At 41.2% G+C, this 25,638-nt stretch overlaps 1 protein-coding gene across 3 annotated transcripts in view; it reads right to left on the reverse strand.

The window, feature by feature from the left end:
* cep350 (centrosomal protein 350) overlaps positions 1-24,726 on the reverse strand; it is a 127,496-nt gene extending 102,770 nt beyond the window's left edge. For all 3 annotated transcript variants that reach the window (XM_034179685.1, XM_034179684.1, XM_034179683.1), the window contains exon 1: positions 24,498-24,726. The gene's annotated coding sequence lies outside the window, so the exon portion shown is untranslated. The remainder of the gene's footprint in view (positions 1-24,497) is intronic.
* Between the last annotated feature and the right edge of the window lie 912 nt (positions 24,727-25,638).

The following is a 25,638-nucleotide window of genomic DNA, read 5'->3' on the forward strand; positions in this document are numbered from 1 at the left end:
TGGGCTCTAAAAAAGGAGGGGCATACAAATGTCTGCAACTCCTAAATGGTTAATGCAGTGTTTTTGTTACACAGCTTGAATTAAAGCTGACACTCTACACTATAAGCACATATTGATCTTTTCATTTCAACTCCACTGTGGTGGTGACATGGTGTCGAGGCAAAAAATAAAAGTGTATCACTGTCTACTTACTTACTTACTGTACTGCATACAGACCTGACTGTACTTTCAAATAGCACTGACTAGGGCTGGGTATCAATCAAAAATTTTCGATACCGGCAGTGTCACACACCGAACAGATTAACTCCTCGTTTCTGCTTCAAACTGCACTCCAGTCATCATCTATCTAAGTGACAGATATCTGAAGCTTTAGTACAACAGTCATTTCCACATAAATTCAGCATTATTTCATCATAAAAGGCGGCAGAAGCGATCAGAGCACCTTAGCTAAACGAGCTGCTAGTTGATGCGTTCACTGAGCGTCAGACATTTTAAAGTGTCACGGAATTCTGCATCGTTTCTGCTTAAAACCGACATTAGAATGATTTAAGAGGTTTAACCTTTATCATCTGATGGTTAATAATCCCATTAATCCATTTGATTGCTTTAGGTGAAGAGACTCCATCTGTGCTGTTGTCCGAAATGACACATGCACAGATGCAAAAGGCGGACAGGTTTTTCTGGATGGACCGTTCGGTCTGCGACACCGGTACCAAATATCACCAAGTGTCGTTCCTGAACGATACTTTTTTCGATACCCAATTTATAAGATCAATTCTAACAAAAAGAAAATTACACTGGCTTGGGTACATGGGCTTGAGTCCAGAAGATCATGGGTTCAAATCCCCGCCTGACTGGAAAATCACTAAGGGCCCTTGGGCAAGGCCTTTAATCCCCTATTGCTCCCAGTGTGTAGTGAGCGCCTTGTATGGCAGCACCCTGACATCGGGGTGAATGTGCGGCATAATTGTAAAGCGCTTTGAGCGTCTGATTCAGATGGAAAAGCGCTATATAAATGCAGTCCATTTATTTACCATTTACATTACACATAGTGCAAATCCTGTTTATTTTTCACCTTTGGTCATTTTCCATTCCAAGTGAAAAAGAACACTTGAAAACACTCTGTAGTTTTTGTCAAAAGCATTTCCTTTCAGACACGATTGATTGAACTGGCTGAATTTATTTAGTACAATAATGCACAAAATACATATGTATTTGCCCATTAAAATACACGGTTAGCACAAGATAGCAATAAATGTTTAGTTCCATTGTGGTCTGGCATTTTTGGCACATTTGCACATTTTGGCATGAATGTCTCCATACCTCTGACCTGAGCTCACCTGCTGCACGTCAGCATAGGACATCTCATTTTGGGAGGGAAAAAAAAACATTTTGATTGCAGTTTGACAATGTTTGTAAAGAGGCGCCATTTGATTTAAAAGGGAATTCGCTTTAAAGTTATTAATTCCGACAGGACTCTATCTTTGACTCGGCAAAGAACCGCGCAGTGTTTGAAGCTGAGAACGGAACGGAGGATGATTCTCGTTTCTTTCTTGCAACAAGAGTCCCAAGTTAGTGACTTTAAGCCGCACAAAAGTGACTCATGACTGACATATTTTCATGGCTTTGGGAGGGGTTAAGAAGAAAAAGCAGCGGAGCAAAGAACCAATGAAGCACTGCTCCGAAGCAGTGCTTCATTGGTTCAAGCTTCAAAGCGATGCATGTACCTGTTGCTATCCCAAACACAGCACCGTCGTTGGTACTCTCAGATGAAGCGGAGTGCGATGGTGATTTTGAATCAGGCTGCTTGTGCTCTTTAACGTCCACAGGCAGACTTGAATGCTGAGAGGACGACGACTGCGGACAGCTCTTCTTGCGTGTGATTAACCTCTGGATACCGAAACTTGGCACCAAAAGACGAGGCATGTTTTGATACTTGGTATTACTGAAGCCTTTCGGTCGGTGTCACAAAAGAACCGAAGTTCGGTACCGAGCCCTAGCACTGACTTAAACAACCTACATTCCACCTCGAATATCTGAACAAATCAAATACAAAGTAATGTTTGATAGCTAGTTTATTAGTGATTATGAAAGTTTTGACATTAAAAAAAAAAAAACCCTGCTATTGTGCAACTTCCAAACAGGTTCTACAGGTGCACATTCCTCATGGTATTTCTGCAGGATAGTCAGAGCAGAAGGAAAAGTTGTGACATCTGACACAACATGTGAACATACAACAGTAGAGGTATTTTCTAACTGGCTTCCAATCCGGTAAAACAAAATCTCCTGCATATTAAATCTGAATATATTAGTAATGGACCAATTCATTTGGCCACTTAATCAATTTTGAGATAATCAGCCTTGACTGATGCTGCGCTCAAGAGAATTAAAAATAAATAAACAAATAAGTCTGGACTCACATCTGACTAGGCACACTAATGTGTATGCAGACAGTGCATCACATTGACAATTAAGGAACTACAGTAATTTTTATACTGTCCCTCCATTTTCAAAGGCCATAAATAATTGGATAAACAGGTCTAATTCTAAATATGAATAATAAATCTAACTTTACAGCCAAAACAATCATGGGATGGAATGGATACACAAACATTTTGAAGTCACTGTACATGGCTTTCATTTACATTCTCAAAACCTCTTACAGCACAAAGGGAAGCCACCAAGTCAGCCATGGTTACTGTGAAAGAATGACAGGCTTCTGCAGCAGTGACTGGAGAAAATGCACAGTCCAAATTTTGTCTGTTGCACCACCAGTTTTACAGCTTCATGGTGGACTGGAACGGAAAAACAACAACAAAAAAAAGAATGTAAAAGGATGTGAAATTTGAGCTACAGATTCCCAGAAGAAACACAGAAGGTTGGAGCCTAGATGTGAACTGTTTTGTTTTTTTTTTGTATCTGCCACTGGAAAAGTGAGAGAGAATAAAAGAACAAAACCTGTCTGTCCTTCGCGCGTCCAGTTCGACCCTCCGCTGTTCCCAGTGACAATATTCAATGACTTTGGGACCATTTTCGAGAAGAATAGGCTCAGTAGAGAGAATGCAAATAAACTTTGTTACCTGTATTACAACTTTCAGCTCATATAGTGAGAGTACAGAGTGACTAAAAGCAATGACATGCTAAGAGATCATTCAGCGAGGGTGATGCTATTTAGGACAGGAAGATCAACAGATTACTGTTTGTCTTTCAGCTGCAGCAGAGTAACTTTGGTGCCTACATACTTTACTGTTTGCACTATTTTGTCACTTAACATGGACTGAAAACAAAGAAACCAGGTTCCACAATGCGTAGCTTCTGAGATCGAACTGGATCAGGCTCACACAGAGCAGAACAACTGTGACTCGGCACTATATTACACAAATAATGAATGTTTATGAGTTCAATGCATACAGTACTGTATCAATAGTTCCAGTCTGTTTTATTTTGGGAAGAACTTTATGATTTATAAAGTGCTATATTTATTTATTTATTATTATTCAATTTCTTTTTATATAACGGCTGAGTGCATCCTTGTCATTTGACTAGTGCTTTGTATGAAACGTGACATGGATTATTCGTCCCATTTGTGTTGCGTTGCATTTAGCGTGCAATTTGGTTCCATACATTGTATACCACTGCACGCTGCACCCCTAGTGGGGGCGGCATTTAGCTACACATGCGGAGTTTGTTTTGCTGATGGAGAGTGATTTGAAGGAGCTAACTGACGGTGGTAATTCTTCTAACACACACACACACACACACACACACACACACTCACACAAAAATAATAATAATCCACTCCACTGTAACCCCTCTGGAGACATGAAGAGTTGTTAGGATGAAAATCTGAAAAGCTGATGTGATTTTTCGCTGGACTGGACTACACAAAGTTTTTTTTTTTTTTTGGAAGTACACTACGTCACAGCATCAAGAACTATGTTGCAATTTTGGACGCCTATTTAAAGTTTGTGTTGGACTGTTAAGAAGCAGTGGAACACCGAAATGCAAGTCCCTTTTCTGTTGTTTAAAAATTAATTAGATACCAAATGACAAGGATCTATTTAAGCCGTTATACAAAACAAATAATGAATGTTTGTACATTCTTTCAATGGAACAAATATTTCATGAGGTGAAAGCTGGAACATACCATTCTACGAGCCTCATTGAATGGTTTGAGTCATTTGTCAAGAGTTGTTTTTTTTTTTGCTTATTCCACGCCAGGGTTGCTGTTGTCTCTGGATTCAGCTGTATTTCAATTGAGTTCACAGCTGTGCTACTTTACTACTTATTCTTTGTTTTACCTTCACGTGTATTTCGAGTTACTGTCTGTTATAAAAAAAGAAAAAAAAAAAAGAAAAAACCTTCCTTGTGACTGTTACCTTGCCGTGGTAAGGAAGCTTATAGACTTCACTGAACCCTGAGACCTATGTCGTAAGGAGGCAAGTCCTTGCAGGTTTTACAAAATCAGAAGGGTCAAGGGCAAAGAGAGAGACAAAATACAGTCAACAACAAAAAACTGCCTTTTTTAGGAACTCAAACTAATATTGTCAGATATATTGTTAAAGATCTAGATGGTTTGCATCACTCATTAAACATCAATTAACTGCTCCCCTATGGTGGCGGCCATTTTGGAATATTTTTATGCAACCGGGAAGATGTTCTTGTTAAGTGTCTTATACCCATTTTCATGCCAGTATCACAAACCAAACAAACACATCACTTAAAGGATCAACCAATGTGGCGGCCATCCTGAAAAATGGCCGCCATGTTGAATTTTTGCGTGGCACAGACCATTTTCCAAAACAGTGGCCCCAAGAGAGTATCTGTGCCAAATTTCATGCTTGTTTACAAAGTGAATTATTTTTTCATTTATCCGCTGGACTAATGTCCCTCTTTATCTTGTGATAATCACTGCAGTTTCTTTTTGGATGCCATGCAATCATGGTGTTTGTTATTGGATGGTATATGTGAAAAAAGGACTATGGTATCATATCAAGAGCAACTTTGAATAAAATACAATAAAAGACAAAGATTTAGTTAAAGCTAAAGGGCCATCTAAACTTCACTAAACTGATAAAATTGAATTTCTACTGAAATCCAAGCATTATAATGTCAGTTTATTTTAGAGATTTCTTGCAAAATACCAACTCATTGTAATGAAGAGAACATATTTATTTGGGGGGTATTCCATAACAAATATTTTCTTTTCTTTTTAATGGCGTCTGCAAGAGGGTGTGCGTGTGCGCATGTGTGAGCTTTTGAAAAGACCAGAAGTTACCTTTGACCGCCGGTGATGCGCACGCATCACGTGCATGCTGATGTCCATGAGATGTCTCGTAAATCATTTCAGAAATGTTATCTGGTTATAAAAACAGCGTTTTTAGATTTAAACGTGCTTATTTCTCATTAGCTTTTGCATAATATATGAGAAACCTATTTGATTAAACACAGAAACGCAGCAGTTTTGAAGCATTTACCGTCCATGTTGGATTAGCAGCCAGAGAGAGACCAGCTAGTGACATCACGGTGCCTCTATACTCTGATTGGCTGTCCCCGTGTCTTTCCCAGAATCCCATGAGCAAGTCTGGGGAAGCCCCATGTGATCTATGAAGTCACTGTCACAGACTGTATTGGGTTCAACCATCGCTGCCACCAGTAGTTCAAGGTCGTCTGTTCTTTTGGTAATTTAGCCTTCATGGAGTTACACATATGAAAGCTAGAGGGCAGAGTCAGGGCTGGCCGTGTGCCTGCAAAGAGCATGTGCAGCCATGACCGCAGAGGGCAGGAAGCGAGGTTTTCCGCACAATTCAATGATACAAGTAACATGGACTGATCGTGCTGCTGTCCTGTTTTTAGACGGATTTTACTTGAATTTGGACTTTTACTTGGACGGATTGGAGTTTACCTGGACGGTTTTACTCGGATTGGGAGTTTACTGAAATGTATGTTTGCATTCACACTCTTTAATCTCACATCAACTCCGGAGTGTGCTTTGAGCATTATTTTGTGGCAAGCTGGAAATTTAATGTCATTAGGATCTTGGGACAATGGCATCACAGGGATTTATCCGTGGTTTTATTTACATGGCATAATGCACCGTGGTGTGTTTAGGGCCCTGTTACACTAGAGCACAAATGCCGTATGAATCACATAAATTGGAAAAAACAGAATTCGAGCTGCATTCATACAGGACAGACATTTGTGCAGCCATGTACGAATCCCCAGAATGTGGTACGAAGCCAGCTCGAATGATTTGCGCAATTCAAAGTGCAGCAGCACCCTAATCCAGGTCAACTAGTCAGGGTGCAAGTTGAATGCGGACATAAACCTTCCTCCATGACTAAATTAAAACATTCATTCATTCATCTTCTACCGCTTAGTCCAATTAAGGGTTGCAGGGGGCTGGAGCCTATCCCAGCAGTCATAGAGCAGGAGGTGGGGTACACCCAGGAAAGGACGCCAGTCTGTCACAGGGCCACAAATAGACAAACAAACACAGATACACCCACACACACACACCTATGGACAATTTTTTAAAGAGTCCAATCCACCTAACCCGCATGTTTTTGGATGTGGGAGGAAACCGGAGCACCCGGAGGAAACCCACACAAACACGGGGAGAACATGCAAACTCCACACAGAAAGGCCACAGGAATTGAACCCACGACCTTCTCGCTGTGGGGCAACAGTGCTAACCACTAACCCACCGTGCTGCCCTTAAATTAAAACAGTATAAAAAAAAAAAAAAAAACAAGGGATAAAAACAACACAGCACAAAGCTCCACAATGCCAGTTAGGGATGGGTAATGATAAGAATTTATCGATATCGATGCCATTGTCGATTCTGCTTATTGATCCGATTCCTTAACAATTCCCTTATCGATACCTCTTGTGAATTTTCTGTGTACTAAAAGTAGGCTTTACAGGTTTTCTATGTCAACAACATTTTAAATTGGTCACTGGATCCCTGATCTCTGGACATAAATAAAATCTGTACTTTTTGTCAAAAGCATTTCCTTTCAGACATTTTGGCATGAATGTCTCTCCATACCACTGAAATGAGCTCAGCTGGCTGCTGCACGTCAACGCAGGACGCCTCGTTTTGGAAGGAAATAATGTTTTGATCGATTGCAGTTTGTTTGTATTACAACGTTTGGAAAGGAGGTGTCATTTGATTTAAACAGCATTTCGCTTTGAATTTATTAACTCCGACTGGATTCTATCGTTGTTGATTCTGGATTCTGTCATTAAGTTGACTCGGCAGAGAGGTGTGCAGCGTTTGGAGCTGTGTGAACAGAACGGAGGACGATTCTCGTTTCTTTCTCCCAACAAGACAAGAGTCCCAGTTAGTGACTTTAATCCGCACAAAAGTGCCACACGATTGACATATTCAGTGTGTGTGTGTGTGTATATATATATATATATATATATATATATATATATATATATATATATATATATTCTATTTCTACCTAATTTTCTTATGTCTTGTACTGTTACAAGTATTATTATTTTTGCTTATCCTTGTACATGTTGTTTGATGAACATTTTCCTCTACTTGCACCCAACTTGTGTTTTTAAGAGCTGACGTAACGTGAATTTCTCCTCTGTGAGATTAATAAAGTTTATCTTATCTTATCTTAAAAAACAAAAAAAGCTGAAAGCCAAAATTACCCCCCAACACCACCCGCATGAAAATGTTTGAATTCTAGAAGCTCTAAAATGCAATCTGGGACTATTCCAGACAATAAACTGCAGTGAGTGCAGCACCCATTTTGGAGAGAAAAAACCCAACTTTCCTTATTCAAATTCATTCTTGGCAGATAGTTCTGGAGGAAATCACTGAAGAAATTAACAAATTGAAAATATGGTTTGACCGAAACAAGTTGCCATTAAACTTAAATAAAACAGGGATGAAGTGGAGGTGTAAGAGTCACTAGGTGTTCACGGGAAAAAGTTATTTATTTATATATGTATTTATTTATTTTCATTGTTAGTTGGTTTTATCTTTTCTGTTGTTTTGTTTTATCAAGTTCTTTTTGCCTCTTTCTCTAAAATTGTATTGTAGCATTATTAGTTATTGAGTTATTATTACTATTATTGTTGTTGCTATTATTATTAATATATGAATAAAAATAAAAACAAATACAATTTGACTCTTTTATGACAACGAAGGCTGAGCCATTATTATTATACAGAAAACAAATGCACACACAACCTGCTGAGACGTGAACAGCTTAATGCTAACTTTAACACTGAAACCACCATAGACATGCTAACACGTTGGCATCGGTCCCGTTTTTAAGTTATAAAATACATCTACCAACTGTTTCAGAAGACCATAACAGGTCGGTTTAACATAAAAGGTAAATATTACTCACAAACGCATGCACTTTAGGGTTTTAGAGGAGACATGGCACACTACGATTCCTAAACGAAGGGAAAAAGTAAAAAAAAAAGTCACAATTCATTGAGAAAAGGTGGACGAAAGAGCTTTATCACGAACAGTCTGCGAAGCAAGAGCGCAAAAGGGACGAAAGAGGAACTTAACAAAACAGAAGCTCACAATCTCGACGCTTTAAAGAAACGTGCCTGGAGCCACAGCTAGAGCAGTGTGTGTGTATCTCTGCATTCCAGGACTCGGCGCTGGGACAGAGCTCATCGCGCCTGAGTCCTGGAGAAACTGCAAACAGAAGCTGTGGAGATCTGTGCGCAAGTCAGTGGACCACCTGCTCTGGTTCCTCGTCCAGAACAAAAGAGGGATCATCTCCTTCATCATCAGAATCCACACTGTCTGTCGACACGCTGCACGCTCTGTCTTGCTCCAATTCAAAAAAAAAAAAAAGTGTACTGTGCCACTGCTGTATCACAGTATTATGTTCTTATATATTGATTTATAACAGAAAACTGTCAAAAGGGAGAACAAATATAAATATAAGTGTAAAGATGATTGAATATATCACAGCAGTAAATTAATCAGTGCGTGTGAACGCGCGCATTGACTCACATGTGCGGTTATTTCCATCAGATCACTGATCCATAACGTGAATTCTACCTTCCAGAACAGCTCTTTATATAATCTTTTGAATTATCTACCTGTTGCCACATGTACAGAAGGAATGGATTATCATTCCTACACTCATATTGTTATATTTAATACAAAATAAAAAGCGCAAGCAGGAGCTGCTGCTGCTGCATTCAAGTACCGTCGGAAATTACACAACTTTTTTGTTGTTTCAAATTCAACAGTTGCTTGTGGCAAAATAATTAATTATAGCCACACAAAAGATTAATTCTGGCCTATGTAAGGTGCCTGAGCCCATTGAAACTGCCCCCCCACACAGATAAAAAATCCAAGCAAGCAGGCTGAGTTTGCCCTGTAATTTCCAACAGTTCTTGAAGCAGCAGCAGCCTCAGCGCTCACAAACCGACTTCTACACTGTGTGAAAACATTCAGCTGCTCCAATGAAGTCAAATTAAACAATAACGTTACAAAAACTAAACAAATGATTAAATAACGTCAAGAATGACAGCTAAATGAAACACAGACGAATTGAGGTTTTCGTTGCCCTTCGTTCAAATTTTTCAACAGTTTAAAAATCCTGACGAAGTGCCAGCTGCAGGAACAAAGCTGCGCGAAGGTTAAACGATGCCAACAAAAGTCCAAATTTCTTGTTTCGTCAGAGCATTGTTGCCCTTCGTTAAGTGCCGTGTGACTGGGCCATAAGATAAAGCGAAATAAAACAATGAATCAATGAATTACTGCTTTGAATGGTTCAAGGTTCAAAGCAAAGCCGCGCTGCAGAAAAGTTGATTACAGACCCACTGCAGGGTCTGTAATCCATCCCTAATGCTGGTGCTCTGACGAGATGTCATTCCTGTTGAGAGGCCAGCCTCCAGACTTTCACACCTCCCACCGTCGGGTTGATGTGCCTCTCTTTACTACATTGAACGCCTCGACCGAATGACTGAGAAATGCTCTTGAATCCAAAACGAAGCGCTGCTTTTACACAGTGCTTCTCTGAAAATTTCAAATAAAATAAATAAAACGAAACAGCCACACTGGTCAGTTTTGTTGGTACTTAAGTCTTCCCCTTAAGTGTGTGTTAATGCCCCTTCACACATAGTGCAAATATGCCAACTCCAGGGCGACACCTGTCAGAGCAGCTGGTATACGTGCACCACGAAACATCGTGCCAACAGGCAGGCATGCAAAATGCTGGTGTGACGGTTCATGCATAGGGAAACACAGTGCCAGAATAACAAAATAAATAAATGAAAAATACATGCTGCGACAGTTCCGTGCACACAGAAACCAGCAGCTTTTCCCCAGCAGCTGCGCAATGTGGTAACCACATCGCGCAGCTGAAAAAAAAAATTTAAAAAATGCACGTCGCCCATGGGATTCGAACCCACGCCTTCCAAAAGCTGATTGCAGCCAGAAACTTTACCAAGTGAACTACCATCGCTGTCCTGTAAAAGGTGCTGAACACCGCCTTATATCAGGAAGCACATGGACGTATTTAAAAAAAAAATAAAATAAAAACGACACACCATATAAAAACATCGCACTGTATTAAATCCCTCTCATCCAGCAGGCAATACAAATATGAGCCGTCTCTTCATCTGTAGATGACCCATGGTCACTGACGAACAGCCATGAAATCACATGAATGAGAAGCAGTTCGTTAGTCTCATTCATGTCCACATCTGCTGGCGCATGTCCTGCCGGCCCGCGTGCGTCTTGCCAACACACGTGTCTTGTGGATGGCGCACCACAGAACACTGTATCATGTGGAACAGAGATCATGTGTGTAACGTGACAGTCAGAATGCCTGCTGCATGTTATGATCTGATGGTCCGTTTCAACCTGGGGGCAGCCTGTCCAGTGTCCATGTGTGTGCCGTGCACGCGCCCGCTTGCTGCAGCCCATCGCCACAGTGATATATGCTTTTATTTTTGTCCACTTGATAACAGCAAACAGACACACACGCATCACAGTGGTCAGTTGTTGGTCCATGTCCGTCCAAACACAGTACTGTCCAGCTGGGATGTCCAGAATGACTGACCTCCATGGCTGCTTCTGTCATAGCCACACCTCCTGTCAGTTCAGCGCGCACACCAAAGCCACACTCTTGAGGCACTTAGACAAATTTCACAGCGAGTACAACAGTGATTGTCTGCAGACTGTTGTCATGCCAAGAGTGTGAATGGCCACACATTTTCTAAGTGTCATGCGAGCGGTGTTAGATGTTCTTGCGTGTCACCTGTAATTTGGCCGATACCTGCTGCAAGAGGGATAGATGGGCTCACACAGCGCACACTCTGTCTTTCAGCCACTGGTGTGCGCAAATAGTTGTAGCCATGGAAATAGAGACCTGGAATAGATGTCACGTGACTAGCGGCGTGCATTACTAAGGGTGGACAGAGCGCCTTGAGCCAGTTAAGGCACCTGTTAAACAGAAGCGAAATGAGAGGAAAAAAGGCAGCCAGTGCTTCACCATCAACTGCACCAACTACAAAAACTAATTCTTAAATACTAAAATGAAGTGTACATGAACCTTAATGTAATTATGTAAAATAAATGTCTATTTTAAAGTCGTTATGTTGCAATTTAATATCGATATACTGACACTATAAGTTCTTTTCATTAAGCTGAGTTCACATGCATACAAATACGGAAACAAAAATGTTTAAATATATTTATGTATATATACTTGCAGGTGTTGTTTAATATGATATGTACATGGTGGTCACAGGCGGCATTTAAATTTTAACAGTGTGGTTGGGGGGATGGAGGAGGCACTTTTTACCCTGACAGAGTCATTTTAACTTCCTTGTCCTCAAACTTGTGGTTAGTGTCTTTCAGGTGGAGATGAACTGCAGACTGAAGTCCACTGGCGACCTCTCTGCGGTGCTGGTATAGCCTCTTGTGTAAAAGTCAACTTTTACAGTTAAAATCTTAGCCAGAGAGAAGAAATGGTTTGAGAGAGGTGTCAAGGAAGCATTCTTTGTAAAACAGTTGAAACCCAGCCTTAACCGCGGAGCGGGTCTCAGACACGCTTTGTCCCCTGTTTACAATGTGGTACTCAGGTCAAAGCAGTTTCAGTCTTTTGTTCATGGTAATGAGTCATTCACGTCATCAGGAGAGAGTCGTCAAGGAAGCCATCAGGGGAGGCTTCCGTCCTGTCATTAGGAGAGTGCTAACTAAAGCACAATAGGTGCTAATTAGAGCTATTGTTTAGTCACTAGCCTACAGCAGTCAGCCTCTCGGTAGGTGGGGTCTGGTTAGGTTAAAAAACTCCAGCTTTTGTTGGCTTCTGGTTTATTTTTCTCTACAAGAGTCAAGACAGAAGTCAGACTACCAGAGCAAGAATTTTAGCTGAGGAAGCTTCTGTGATTTGAAGCGAAACATCCTCACGTCAAGCAACCCAGTCCAGTCGAAGATTCAAGCTTCTCTACTATGGAAACCACCTGGACAACTGATAGCCTACACAGAAACGTTGTTGTTTCTATTATTATTATTATTATTATTAAAACATAAATAAAAATAAATTAATAAAATCTTACAATTTGTAATACATTTGACTCTTTTACAACAACAAATGCTGAGCCATGAATTATTATACAGAAAACAAATGTGCTGACAGCTGCAACAGCTTAATGCTAAGTTCAACACTGAAAACGCCATAGACATGCTAACGCGTTAGCATCGGTCCTGTTTTTAAGTTGTAAAATACATCTATCAACTGTTTCAGAAGACCATAACAGGTCAGATTAACATAAAAAGGTCAATGTTACTTACAGACATATGCTCTTTGGGGTTTTAGTGGGGAAAAATTAGCAAAATAAAACGCTGAATCAACAAAGCAGCGAATCACTGCTATGATCTGCGAATCACCGCTTCGATCTACGAATCACTGCTTCGATTGGTTCAAGGTTCAAAGCAAAGCCACGCTGCAGAAACGGTTTATTTATATGGAAGAAACGAAACATTTGCGGTAGGGCTGAAACGATTAGTCGAGTAATTCGATTACAAAAAATGTTTGAGGCAAATTCTGTGCCTCGAAGCTTCGTTTAACGTTGTAGTACATATGCCAGGCCTGTGTGTGGCGCTGTAATGTCCCCAGAAATACAAACAGAAGAAGACTAGAGCAAGCGCTAATCAAATTAGCACAATAGCTACAGCTTTCCAACGCGACAAACAGAATGAAATAAAGTCTTTTATGAAAAAGACGGTCCACGCTGATCATCTGAAATATTTTACTGTGGATTTAAAGCAAAGCAGTGTTTTTTTTTTGTTTTTTTTTTTAAACAACACAGTTTCGTCCACTGGCCGCTCTACGCGTGGTGGCCGGCTGTTGCCTCTCTCTACCCGGTGTGAGCGGCTCAGCACTGCCCTCACACAGCTCCGTCCCGGCCACAGAGTCTCTGGAAGAAGTCCACGCTTTCTTCTGCGTTTGGCTTAGATTCGTAATAAGTGTTTCGCTTTTTAATTTTCGCTTTTTTGGGCAACACACAATGCTTCACAAAAACGGGAACTCAAATAAAATAATAATAATAAAAAACAGTGACTGCGAGGCTGCATGTTCAACCTCCAGCTGAAAATGAAAAGCATTGGCTGAATCGCAGTGTTAAAAAGAAATTCATGCAGGGACCCAGTCCACCACCTTAATAAATCAATCAATCAATAAATAAAAATGGTTGCATTTTACAAGTTGGGAAAACAAAAAACCGAAAGCCACAACCCATCACCATTTAAGCAAAATGTCAAGACTTTGGCCTGACTTTGGCTGCGCTCCTGACACCAGGAAAGATCCAAAACTTTATGTGAAAACATAATTACCCAGGAAAACAGAAAGGGATACACTAAATTTGACTATCTCCGTGATGACGCAGTGACATTGTGCCATTACTTAGGGAGAGCCCTGGACTGTTAATGTTTTAAAAAGCAAAAGTACTTTTTATCCGATTACTCGATTAATTGCCAGAATAATCGATAGATTACTCGATTAGAAAAATAATCGATAGCTGCAGCCCTAATTTGCGGTAAAACAGTTATTTAACAACTAACTGATGACTAAATTAGTTGCCAACTATTTTAATAATCAATTAAATTGATTAGTTGTTTCAGCACTACTAAACACCTCCTCTTTCTGTCAGATCCCATTTGGGATATGTGTGTATGTGTGTGTGTGTTGGGGGGGGGGGGGTCGCCTGTGCACCTGGACTAAACCATTGTACAACTTTGCAGGGATGGAAGGGCCCTCAGAGATCTTTCAATATTATTGTTACAGCAGAATTATGTTTTGCAACATTTATACATTCATTCTAATTATCTTCTTTTACAACATGAATTGTATGGACATTAATAACATGCAACACAAAAAAGTATTTAATGCCAGTTTTTTGTGGGCCCCCCTCATGCTCTGGGCCCTGGGTACATAGTACCTTTTACCCCTCCAGTCTGACGCCCCTGCTTGTTCACTCACACACAATCAATCACACCCCAAACTGTCCACCATAGCCAAGACCAAAGAGCTGTCAAAGGACACCAGGGACAAAACTGTACACCTGCACAAGGCTGGGATGGACTACAGGACAACAGGCAAGCAGCTTGTTAGAAGACAACAACTGTTATGATTATTTATTAGAAAGTGGAATAAACACAAGATGACTGTCAATCTCCCTCGGTCTGGGATTCCATGCAAGATCTCACTTTGTGGGGTAAGGATAATTCTGAGAAAGCTCAGAACTACACAGGAGGACCTGGTCAATGACCTGAAGAGAGCTGGGACCACAGTCACAAATATTACATTAGTAACAGATGATGCTGTCATGGTTTAAAATCCTGCAGGGCAGCAAGGTCTCCCTGCTCAAGCCTTCACATGTCCAGGCCCGTTTGAAGTTCACCAGTGACCATCTGGATGATCCAGAGGAGGCATGGGAGAAGGTCATGTGGACACATGAGACCAGAATAGAGCTTTTTGGAATCAACTCCACTTACCATGTTTAAAGGATGAGAACAACCCCAAGAAAACCATCCCAACCGTGAAGCATGGGGGTGGAAACATCATACTCTGAGGGTGCTCTTCTGCAAAGGGGACAGGATGACTGCACCGTATTGAGGGGAGGATGGATGGGGTCATGTATTGCGAGATTTTGGCAAACAACCTCCTTCCCTCAGTAAGATCATTGAAGATGGGTCATGGCTGGGTCTTCCAGCATGACAATGACCCCAAAAACACAGCCAGGGCAACTAAGGAGGGGCTCTGTAAGAAGCATTTCAAGGTCATGGAGTGGCCTGGCCAGTCTCCAGACCTGAACTCAATAGAAAATCTTTGGAGGGAGCTGAAACTCCAAACCTCAAAGATCAGGAGATCTGTTTGGAGGAGTGGACCAAAATCCCTGCTGCAGTGTGTGCAAACCTGGTGAAAAACTACAGGAAACGTTTGACCTCTGTAACGGCAGACAAAGGCTACTGTACCAAATATTAACATTGATTTTCACAGGTGTTCAAATACTTATTTGCAGCAGTAACTATTTGCAGCAGTAACATACAAATAAATTATATAAAAAAAAAAATCATACATTGTGATTTCCGGATTTTTTTTTATTTTTTTTTAGATTATGTCTCTTACAGTGGACATGCACCTAAGATGTAAATTTCAGACCCCTCCATAATTTCTCAGTAGAACTTGGAAAACCACAGGGTGTTCAAATACTTATTTTCCTCACATACATACATACATACATACATACATACATACATACATACACACACACATATACATATATACACACACATATACACACATATATACTGTATTTTCTGGACTATAAGTCGCACTTTTTTACATGTTTTGGCCGGGGGTGCGACCTATACTCCGGTGCGACTTATAAATGAAAAATATACAGGTAGGATCTCAATTAATTTACTGTAACAAAACAATTTTACGTGACAGAGTCGATCTATGTTTTAAAATGGCCACCAGAAAAGGAAATGCAATGCATCATGGACACTGTAGTATGGCGGCCGTCCTATAAGTCACGCTGGTCGCGATAACCAATCAGAGAACAGAACGTTGGACGCGTATTCCTCACCTCACCCACAGCGTGTGAAGCTGACGAATACGGTGCTTGCTGTTATTCCGGCATGGCAAACAAAACAGCTTCAACCCTTGGATATCAGTGTGAGCAGAGTGTTTAAGTTGACGCTGAGAGCTGCGTGGGAGCACCGGGTGAGCGACGGCGGAGGATTAGTGTGTGCACTTGGAAGGAGCTGGCGTCGAAGATTGTAAATAGCGTTTGAAGCAGACGAACATGGTGTTTATTCCGGGACGGCTAACAAAACAGCTTCAACCCTTGGATATCAGAGTGTGAGCAGAGTTGACGCTGAGAGCTGCATGGGAGCACTGAGCGACGGCGGAGGATTAGCATCTGCACTTGGAAGGAGCTGGATCGACAACGCTGGGTGGTCATGAGCTGCGCAGGTAGGTGCTGCATGGTTCGGCTCGCAATGTGGTCCGCAAAATACAAACATATCTGTAGGTAAAATGCAGCTCACGAGAGGGCACTCAAGGCTTGTGTGACTGTTCCTGCGACTTCTGACTACCATAGAAAATAAAAATTTCAACGTTACTGATAACTTAACAAGACAACGGAGAAGGCCCGAAAAAATGCCACCAAAAAGAAAATCATACTCTGCAGATTGTAAGTTACGACTGGTGAAATATGCATCTGAAAACGGTAGCCGTCACAATATTATCATCTGAACTTTTCATGTTAAGTTAACATACCTGTATGTCCATGGGACTTACAGTCCAGTGCAACTTATTTATGGTTTATTTTTCTTTATAATGATAAAGTGGCTGGTGCGACTTATACTCCGGTGCGACTTATTTATGGTTTATTTTTCTTTATAATGGATAAAGTGGCTGGTGCGACTTATACTCCGGTGCGACTTATAGTCCGGAAAATACGGTATATATACATACTCAACAAAAATATAAATGCAACACTTTTGGTTTTGCTCCCGTTTTGTATGAGATGAACTCAAAGATCTAAAACTTTTTCCACATACACAATATCACCATTTCCCTCAAATATTGTTCACAAACCAGTCGAAATCTGTGATAGTGAGCACTTCTCCTTTGCTGAGATAATCCATCCCACCTCACAGGTGTGCCATACCAAGATGCTGATTAGACACCATGATTAGTGCACAGGTGTGCCTTAGACTGTCCACAATAAAAGGCCACTCTGAAAGGTGCAGTTTTGTTTTATTGGGGGGGATACCAGTCAGTATCTGGTGTGACCACCATTTGCCTCATGCAGTGCAACACATCTCCTTCGCATCATCCGTGAAGAGAACACCTCTCCAACGTGCCAAACGCCAGCGAATGTGAGCATTTGCCCACTCGAGTCGGTTACGACGACGAACTGGAGTCAGATCGAGACCCCGATGAGGACGACGAGCATGCAGATGAGCTTCCCTGAGACGGTTTCTGACAGTTTGTGCAGAAATTCTTTGGTTATGCAAACCGATTGTTCCAGCAGCTGTCCGAGTGGCTGGTCTCAGACGATCTTGGAGGTGAACATGCTGGATGTGGAGGTCCTGGGCTGGTGTGGTTACACGTGGTCTGCGGTTGTGAGGCTGGTTGGATGTACTGCCAAATTCTCTGAAACGCCTTTGGAGACAGCTTATGGTAGAGAAATGAACATTCAATACACGAGCAACAGCTCTGGTTGACATTCCTGCTGTCAGCATGCCAATTGCACGCTCCCTCAAATCTTGCGACATCTGTGGCATTGTGCTGTGTGATAAAACTGCACCTTTCAGAGTGGCCTTTTATTGTGGACAGTCTAAGGCACACCTGTGCACTAATCATGGTGTCTAATCAGCATCTTGGTATGGCACACCTGTGAGGTGGGATGGATTATCTCAGCAAAGGAGAAGTGCTCACTATCACAGATTTAGACTAGTTTGTGAACAATATTTGAGGGAAATGGTGATATTGTGTATGTGGAAAAAGTTTTAGATCTTTGAGTTCATCTCATACAAAATGGGAGCAAAACCAAAAGTGTTGCATTTATATTTTTGTTGAGTGTATATACACATATATACACACACATACATATATACATATACACACACATACATATATGTGTGTGTGTGTGTGTTCTCCACTTAGATTGCAATAGCCAATCACAGATTAGCTTTTCTGTCCATCATTTACCTGTATTTTGGCATGCTTGGAGCCAGAAAGTTATGTTAGATCCAAAAAGGCTAGGACCAAAAGTTATATTGGATCGGTTCCCACTGAACAACGGCGTTAGAGCTTACTGCCAACAGCTAGCTAATCAGAGCACGGCATATGAAGGTCAGGAACTAGCTGACAGACGCTGGTTGAAAAAAATGGCAACAAACATGTCAACAACAGCAGAAAATCGTCTGCCAGCAAGGTTTGCTGAGTTCACAGAGGAGGAAGTGGTGAAAATATTGAACTCCAAGGATGCCAAAAACACTAAGAAGGTAGACAAGCACGCTACTGACATTTTAGAAGCATTCATCGCATCAGAATCAATCATATGCTGTTCACAACAAAATAAATTGATCTAATTTACTTGACTCTTTGTTGTTTGCTTAATTTGGGAGGGGGGTGGAGAACATAACTAATGGATGGCAATTTGTCCAACATAATAGAAAGTTACATTGGACTCGGCTATGCCTCGTCCAATATAACTTTTCTTCATCCAATATTTCTCTATGTTGGACTCCTTACCATCCATTATTTGTATAATTAATTTTATATATATATACATACACACACATATACACACATATACACACGTACATATGTAGTGGAATTTAGATGTGATAAGGTGACATTAGTGCTGGGATTTGTAAACGAGTTGTTATTGCACGTGATTTGTGGACATATTATTGCATGTGGTTATTTCACAGTGTTATTGTACAGTCTGACAGCAGCAGGGAGGAACAACCTGCAGTATCGTTCCTTCTTGCACTGAGGGTGCCTCAGTCTGTTACTGAAGGAGCTGCTCAGCTCCACTACAGTCCGGTGCAGAGGGTGAGAGGAGTTGTTCATGATGGGCTTGAACTTGGTTAACACCCTCCTCTCAGCCACCTCCTCCAGAGAGTCCAGAGGACAGCCCAGAACAGAGCTGGACTTCCTGACCAGCTTATTCAGTCTCTTTCTCTCCTGGTCTGTGCTGCCCGGGGCCCAACAGACGACAGCATAGAGGAGAGCAGAGGCTACAACAGAGTCTTAGAAGGTCTTAAGCAGAGGCATGCTCACTCCAAAGGATCTCAGTCTCCTCAGGAGGTGGAGGTGACTCTGTCCTTTCTTGTACAGGGCGTCAAGTGTTTTGAGTCCAGTCCAGTTTGTTGTTGAGGTGAACACCGAGGTATTTGAAACTGTCCACAGCCTATGTTCTCCCCCTGGATGTTCACCGGTGGGTGAGGTGGTGGTTTCCTCCTGAAGTCGATCACCATCTCCTTCATCTTACTGGTGTTGAGACACAAGTGATTGCGCTCACACCAGTCCACAAAGTCTGTGATGACCGACCGGTATTCCAGCTCGTTCCCCTCAGACACACAACCCACAATGGCGGAGTCAACAGGGAACTTCTGGAGATGGCATAATATGCATGATATTACAGATTCATTGTCAGGCAACCTCATGTGTCAGAGAATGTACCTGTACTGTCATGGCTGTTAGAACCCGTCCACACGGCTGCAGTGTGTGTCTGTGATTGCGGTATAACATCCAGAATGGGCATGTAATCACATGTCCACTGTCAGTCCACCTCATGTGTCAGAAGATGTACCTGTATTATTAAATTATCATTGGCTGTTAGACCCCATCCACACAGCTGCAGTGTGTGTCAGCGAGTTTCTGTGATACTAGAACATGAATGTCATTTAAATGTCAATTCGTACGACATTCATGCAATTTGTGCTCTCGTGTGACGGGGTACTAGTGAAGATCAAGTCGCGAGTGTGTTTCCACGTCAGTGTTAAGCCCGTTTGTTTTCACCCAGAAGCCCCGCTATTTCTGCCAGGAAGGTAAGAAATTGAAGTCTTTTTAAACAAATTTAGGGCTGAAACAATTAGTCGAGTAACTTGAATAATTTGATTACAAAAAATGTTTGAGGCAAATTCTGTGGCTCGAAGCTTTGTTTAACATTGTATTACATATACCAGGCCTGTGTGTGGCGCTGTAACGTCCCAAGAAAAACAAACAGAAGAAGACTAGCGCGTACATGAGCCGTGTAAGCGCTAATCAAATTAGCACAATGGTGACAGCTTTCCAATGCGACATACAGTAAAGTAAAGCCTTTAGGAGAAAAACAGTCCACCCTGATCATCTGAAATAGTCTACTGCGCATTTAAAGCGAAGCAGTGCGTTTGTCTGCTTAAAAAAAAAAAAACAAACACAATTTTGTCCGCTGCCTGCTCTCCGCTCTACGTGGGGAGTGGCTATTCGCGCGGTGGCCGGTGGGTGCCTGGTGAGAGCAGCTCAGCACTGCCTTCACAGCTCCGTCCCCGGCCACACTGACAGTCACTGGAAGAAGTCCACTCTTCCTTCTGTATTTTGCTCAGACTCGCACTGAGTGTTTTGCTTTATAATTTTCGCTTTTTTGAGCAACACACAAAGTTTCACAAACATGGTAACTCAAATAAAAAAAAAAAAAAACCTGACTGTGAGGCTTGCATGTTCAACCTCCAGCTGAAATGCATTAGCTGAATCGCAGAGAAAGAGGGATTAAAAAAAAATAAAATAAAATCCGGTCAGGGAAAATCACGCAGGGACCCAGTTCACCAACCTTAAAAAATAAATAAATAAATAAAAATGGTTAAATTTTACAAGTTGGGGAAAACAAAAAACAGAAAGCCACATCCCACCGCCATTTCAGCACCTGACTTTGGCTGAGCTCCTGACACCAGGAAAGATCTTGTAAAGATGTGAAAAAATAAATGATTACTCAGGAAAACAGGGATACACTAAATTTGACAATCTGCGTGATGGCACAGTGACATTGTGCCATTGCTTACATATATAAAAAAAAAGAAAATATAGGGCAACCAAACATTTATAGATCGAATTTGTCTATAAAAGAAATTAGTGTGACACATTACTGGATTCAATCAATGAAAACGACAAATGGCCCAGTCACATGACACACGACGATTGGTGAACAAAGGGAAAAAGTAAAAAAAAGGTCATAATTCAATGAGAAAAGGTGGATGAAAGAGCTTTATCACCGAACAGCCTGTGATGCAAGAACGCAAAAGGGACGAAAGAGGAACTTAACAAAACCGAAGCTAACGATCTTGACGCTTTAAATGAAACACGCCTGGAGCCACAGCTGGAGCAGTGCGTGTCTGCATCTCTGAGTTCCAGGACTCGGCGCTGTGACGGAGTTCACAGCGCCTGAGTCCTGGAGAAACTGCAAACAGAAGCTGTGAAGATCTGTGTGCATGTCGGTGGATCCTCCTGCTTTGGTTCCTCACCCAGAACAAAAGAGGGATCATCTCCCTCATCATCAGAATCCACACTGTCTGACGAAACGCTGCGCACTCTGTCTTGCTAAAAAAAAAAAAAAAAAAAAACCTCTGGTGTGCCGTGGTCACTGCTGTATCACTGTATTACATTACTAAGCCATATATATTTATAACAGAAAACTGTCAAAAGGGGGAATAAATACAAGTGTAAAGATGACTGAATATATCAGAGCAGTAAATTGATCAGTGCATGTGAACGCGCATTGACTCACATGTGAGGTTATTTCAACCAGCTGCAGCTGATCCACAACGTGAATTCTGCCTTCCAGAACAGCTCTTTATATAATCTTTTGAATTATCTACCTGTTGCCACATGTACATAAGGGCTGGATTGTCATTCCTACACTCATATTGTTATAGTTAATAAAAAATAATAACCGCAGGCAGTAGCTGTCGCTGATGCTGTGTTCAAGTACCGTCTGAAATTACACAACTTTTTTGTTGTTTCAAATTCAGCGGTTGCTTGCAGCAAAATAATTAATTGTATCCACATAAAAGATTAATTCTTCCCTATATAAAGTGCCTGAGCCCACTGAAGCTGACCCCACCACCCAGGTAAAAAAAAAAAAATCCAAGCAAACAGGCTGAGTTTGCCCTGTAATTTCCAATGGTACATGAATGCAGCAGCAGCCTCAGCGCTCACAGACCAGCTTCTGCAATGTGTGAAAACATTCAGCCGGTCGAACGAAGTCAAACTAAACAATAACATTAAAAAAACTAAACAAACGATTAAAAAACGTCAAGAACAGCAGCAAACCGAAACACGGACGAATTGAAGTTTTCGCTGCCCTTCGTTCAAATTTTTCAACAGTTTCAAAATCCTGACGAAGCGCCAGTTGCAGGAACGAAGCCGCGCGATGCCAACGAAAGTCCAGATTTCTTGTTTCATTAGGGCTTCATTGCCCTTCGTTCAGTGCCGTGTGACTGGGGCATTACAATAAAGTATTAATTCATTTCTCCAATGAGTAATGTTAGGCTTTCTATTGAAATAAAACAACATTTATGTATGTAGTTGGACAAATTTTGTTCCTCGACATGCATGCTGTATTGCACATCCGGGTACTTCCTGTCCTTTTCGCCCTCTTTGGTAGTGGCCACCACAACCCCATGTAGGCACGGCAGCGTTACATTAGATGTATAGAGAGTCCATACTCGAGCTTTCATTTATGTAACTCTATGCTTAATCCTTTAGTTTCTTCAGGTTTCTGTCAATATGAGGATTATTAAATTATGTATTGTGATAAATATTGACATTACTTACTCAGGTCAGGTCAAGTCTGAGAGCATGCAATGCTGCAGGCAAAAGACTACCCCCCCCCCCACACACACACACACACTCACACACACACACAAAACATCTGGAAAACAAAAGCATGAAGCCTGGTGAAACGAGGTGACCCCATGGCGGTTCATAGTGAAGTCACCCCACTGTGATCTCGCCCCAGGTGAAGTCACCCTAGTCTAGTAACAAACTATTTCAAGTCTGATATGTTCATGTAATAATTTATTTATACACACCAGTGGCATAATACACTGTTCGTACTCAAGTTTTGTCAGTGAGATGATGTTTTAAAGTCAGGGAATGCAACTGTCACGTAAAAAGTCCATTGATGGGAGAAGCAGGGAGCACTGCCCAGTTCTATAGATCACACTGGCAGGTCCTTACTTTAAACTAGTCATTCTTAATTATTTAAAAAAAAATTATCATGGATAGCTGGAGTGGGGTGACTTCACCTGGGGTGAGTTTGCAGTGGGGTGACTTTGCTCGCTATCCCCCATGGCCATCTCCAGATATCCATTTGGAATAGATATTGTGATCATATTTTTTTTTTTTTTTGATAATCCCCGAACCATACCTTCTAACATTTGAATTTAAACTCAATCCACAACTCCTCCTGCCCGCAAAAAACATAATGGTAAAGCCAGTACATTCACTTTAAGAATTAAGGTTGTCACTTACCAGCTATTATGGAAAGCTGATGTCAGCTAACTTTGTCAAAGGCTATGGCTTGAAATGAAAAGCGTGGATGTCTGCATTTCTCTAAAAGCAAACAGGAATTTAACAACACACGTCCTCAACTTTGATAACTGAGATTCACACAGGTTTCAGCGAACAAAGGAGGAAGGAAGGAATTGCGAAATAATAAGCTCAATTGTAAACTTTACAGCGATTTTGGAAAAACAAAGGTCGTCTATGCCAGGAAGGTATAGAGCAAAACACGACTCACCCCATCGCGTACGAGTATTTTAAAGTAAAATTAAAACCAAATGCCAGCCGGATTACTGCACAGCTGGAAGACGATCAGCGCCGCCGCGACGGCTGAGAACTGTTACAAAAACACTGCTGTGCGCCAGGTTGACCGCGAGGTGGAACGGCAGCACTGAGCCCAACGGTGCTTAACGGCACCGCCGCCGGTAGACGAAGAAGAAACGCGCCATCTTGGCTAACGTACACACCCGCTATCAATATGTGTCAAAGTGATGTTTTTGTCACATTATTATCACACGACTTGGAGTTTTCACCTCACCAAAGGTTGCGGACGAGTTCCGCTTTCTGATCATAAACTTGTGTTTCCAACACTATTTTACAAATAAACTTTAAAAGGCACAGAATAGCCTCACTCGGATCGTACTAACATCTGGACCGGCTGTTGTGAACTGAAATCAAAAACTAACATTTGTAACAACTATCCTCTTATTACTAGTTAGTAAGCCTTAAATCCGACTTGCCCTGTCCCTGCTGTCTTCAGGGACAGCCGAACAGTCAGTCGTTAACATCTGACATGGAAATAACTGAACGTCTGTTTTCCAGGTAATAGTCAGAGTCGTCAAGTCGAGATAACTACTTAGTTGATAAGGAAGTCGAGAATATTAACTTGGCTAAATACCAAAATAGCACAACACGTACCTTTTTGTAAAATAGCCGACAGAGATAACCGTCATTATGATTTCTTCATGATCAGGAAACACCAACTTCGAACAACTGTGTTAAGATGTACCACAGTTAGCTAAGCGACAAACAACAAATATGTTGTCGTTGTTGTTGTTGTTGTTTTTGGGATCCTCCAAAGAAAATAACCGTCCAACCAGTTCAGCGGTGAGATTCCTGGTAACTCTGTTACGTCTTCTTCCTCCTCCTCCTCTTTCGGTGTTTTTTTTTTTTTTTTTTTTTTTTTTACGGCGGGTGGCAACCAACCTTTAGGTGCATTAGCGCCACCTATTGTATTGGAATATAATCCAGAGCTCTCCATCCCCTCGGAGACAAACTAGTCCATGAGCCAGTCATCAATTTTGACCTAATCAGTACCACTTAAAGGGAAGAAACGACACTTAGAATCCAGCCTCAGTGTACCATGGCCTACACAAAAATGTATTAACCATCCCAGGGTGGTAGTTGTACCCAGTTAGTGGTCAATGAAGAATTACACAGAGATCAAACTTTAAAAATGCTCCATTCATGTTGAAAACTATATCACATTACTTGTCTGATCATAACAATTCCAAAAAGGTATAGTTTGGACTATCTATGACGGAATGTTCTGGAGTTATGGGGTAAAAATGGCAAAAATGGTGACAAAGATCAGTTTCAATTTGTACAGGGGTCAAAAGTTAAAGTTGTGCCAGTTTCAGTAAAAAATGATACAAATTATTGGTTGAAATAAAAGGATTAATAAATGGAATATTTTTGACTGTGTTGAATGTTTGGTCTCCAAAGTAAAGGTCAAACAAGGTCAATATCCATTGGATTCTATGACATGTGACATATGTTACCCTGTAACATGAAAACTAAGCATGACAGATGATGCAAACGATTCCTTATTAGAACCCTATTAACCCAAATGATAATTTGCATCATGTTTTACTGAAATTGAAGCAACTTTAAATTTTGACCCCTGTACAAACTGAACTTGACCTTTGTCACCATTTTTGCTATTTTTTACCCCATAACTCCAGAACATTCCATCATAGATAGTCTAAACTATACCTTTTTAGAATCTTTATGATCAGACAAGCAATGTGATATAGTTTTCAACATGATTGGAGCATTT

Source organism: Thalassophryne amazonica, chromosome 10 (genome assembly GCF_902500255.1).
Source record: "Thalassophryne amazonica chromosome 10, fThaAma1.1, whole genome shotgun sequence".
Classification (NCBI taxonomy): Eukaryota; Metazoa; Chordata; class Actinopteri; order Batrachoidiformes; family Batrachoididae; genus Thalassophryne; species Thalassophryne amazonica.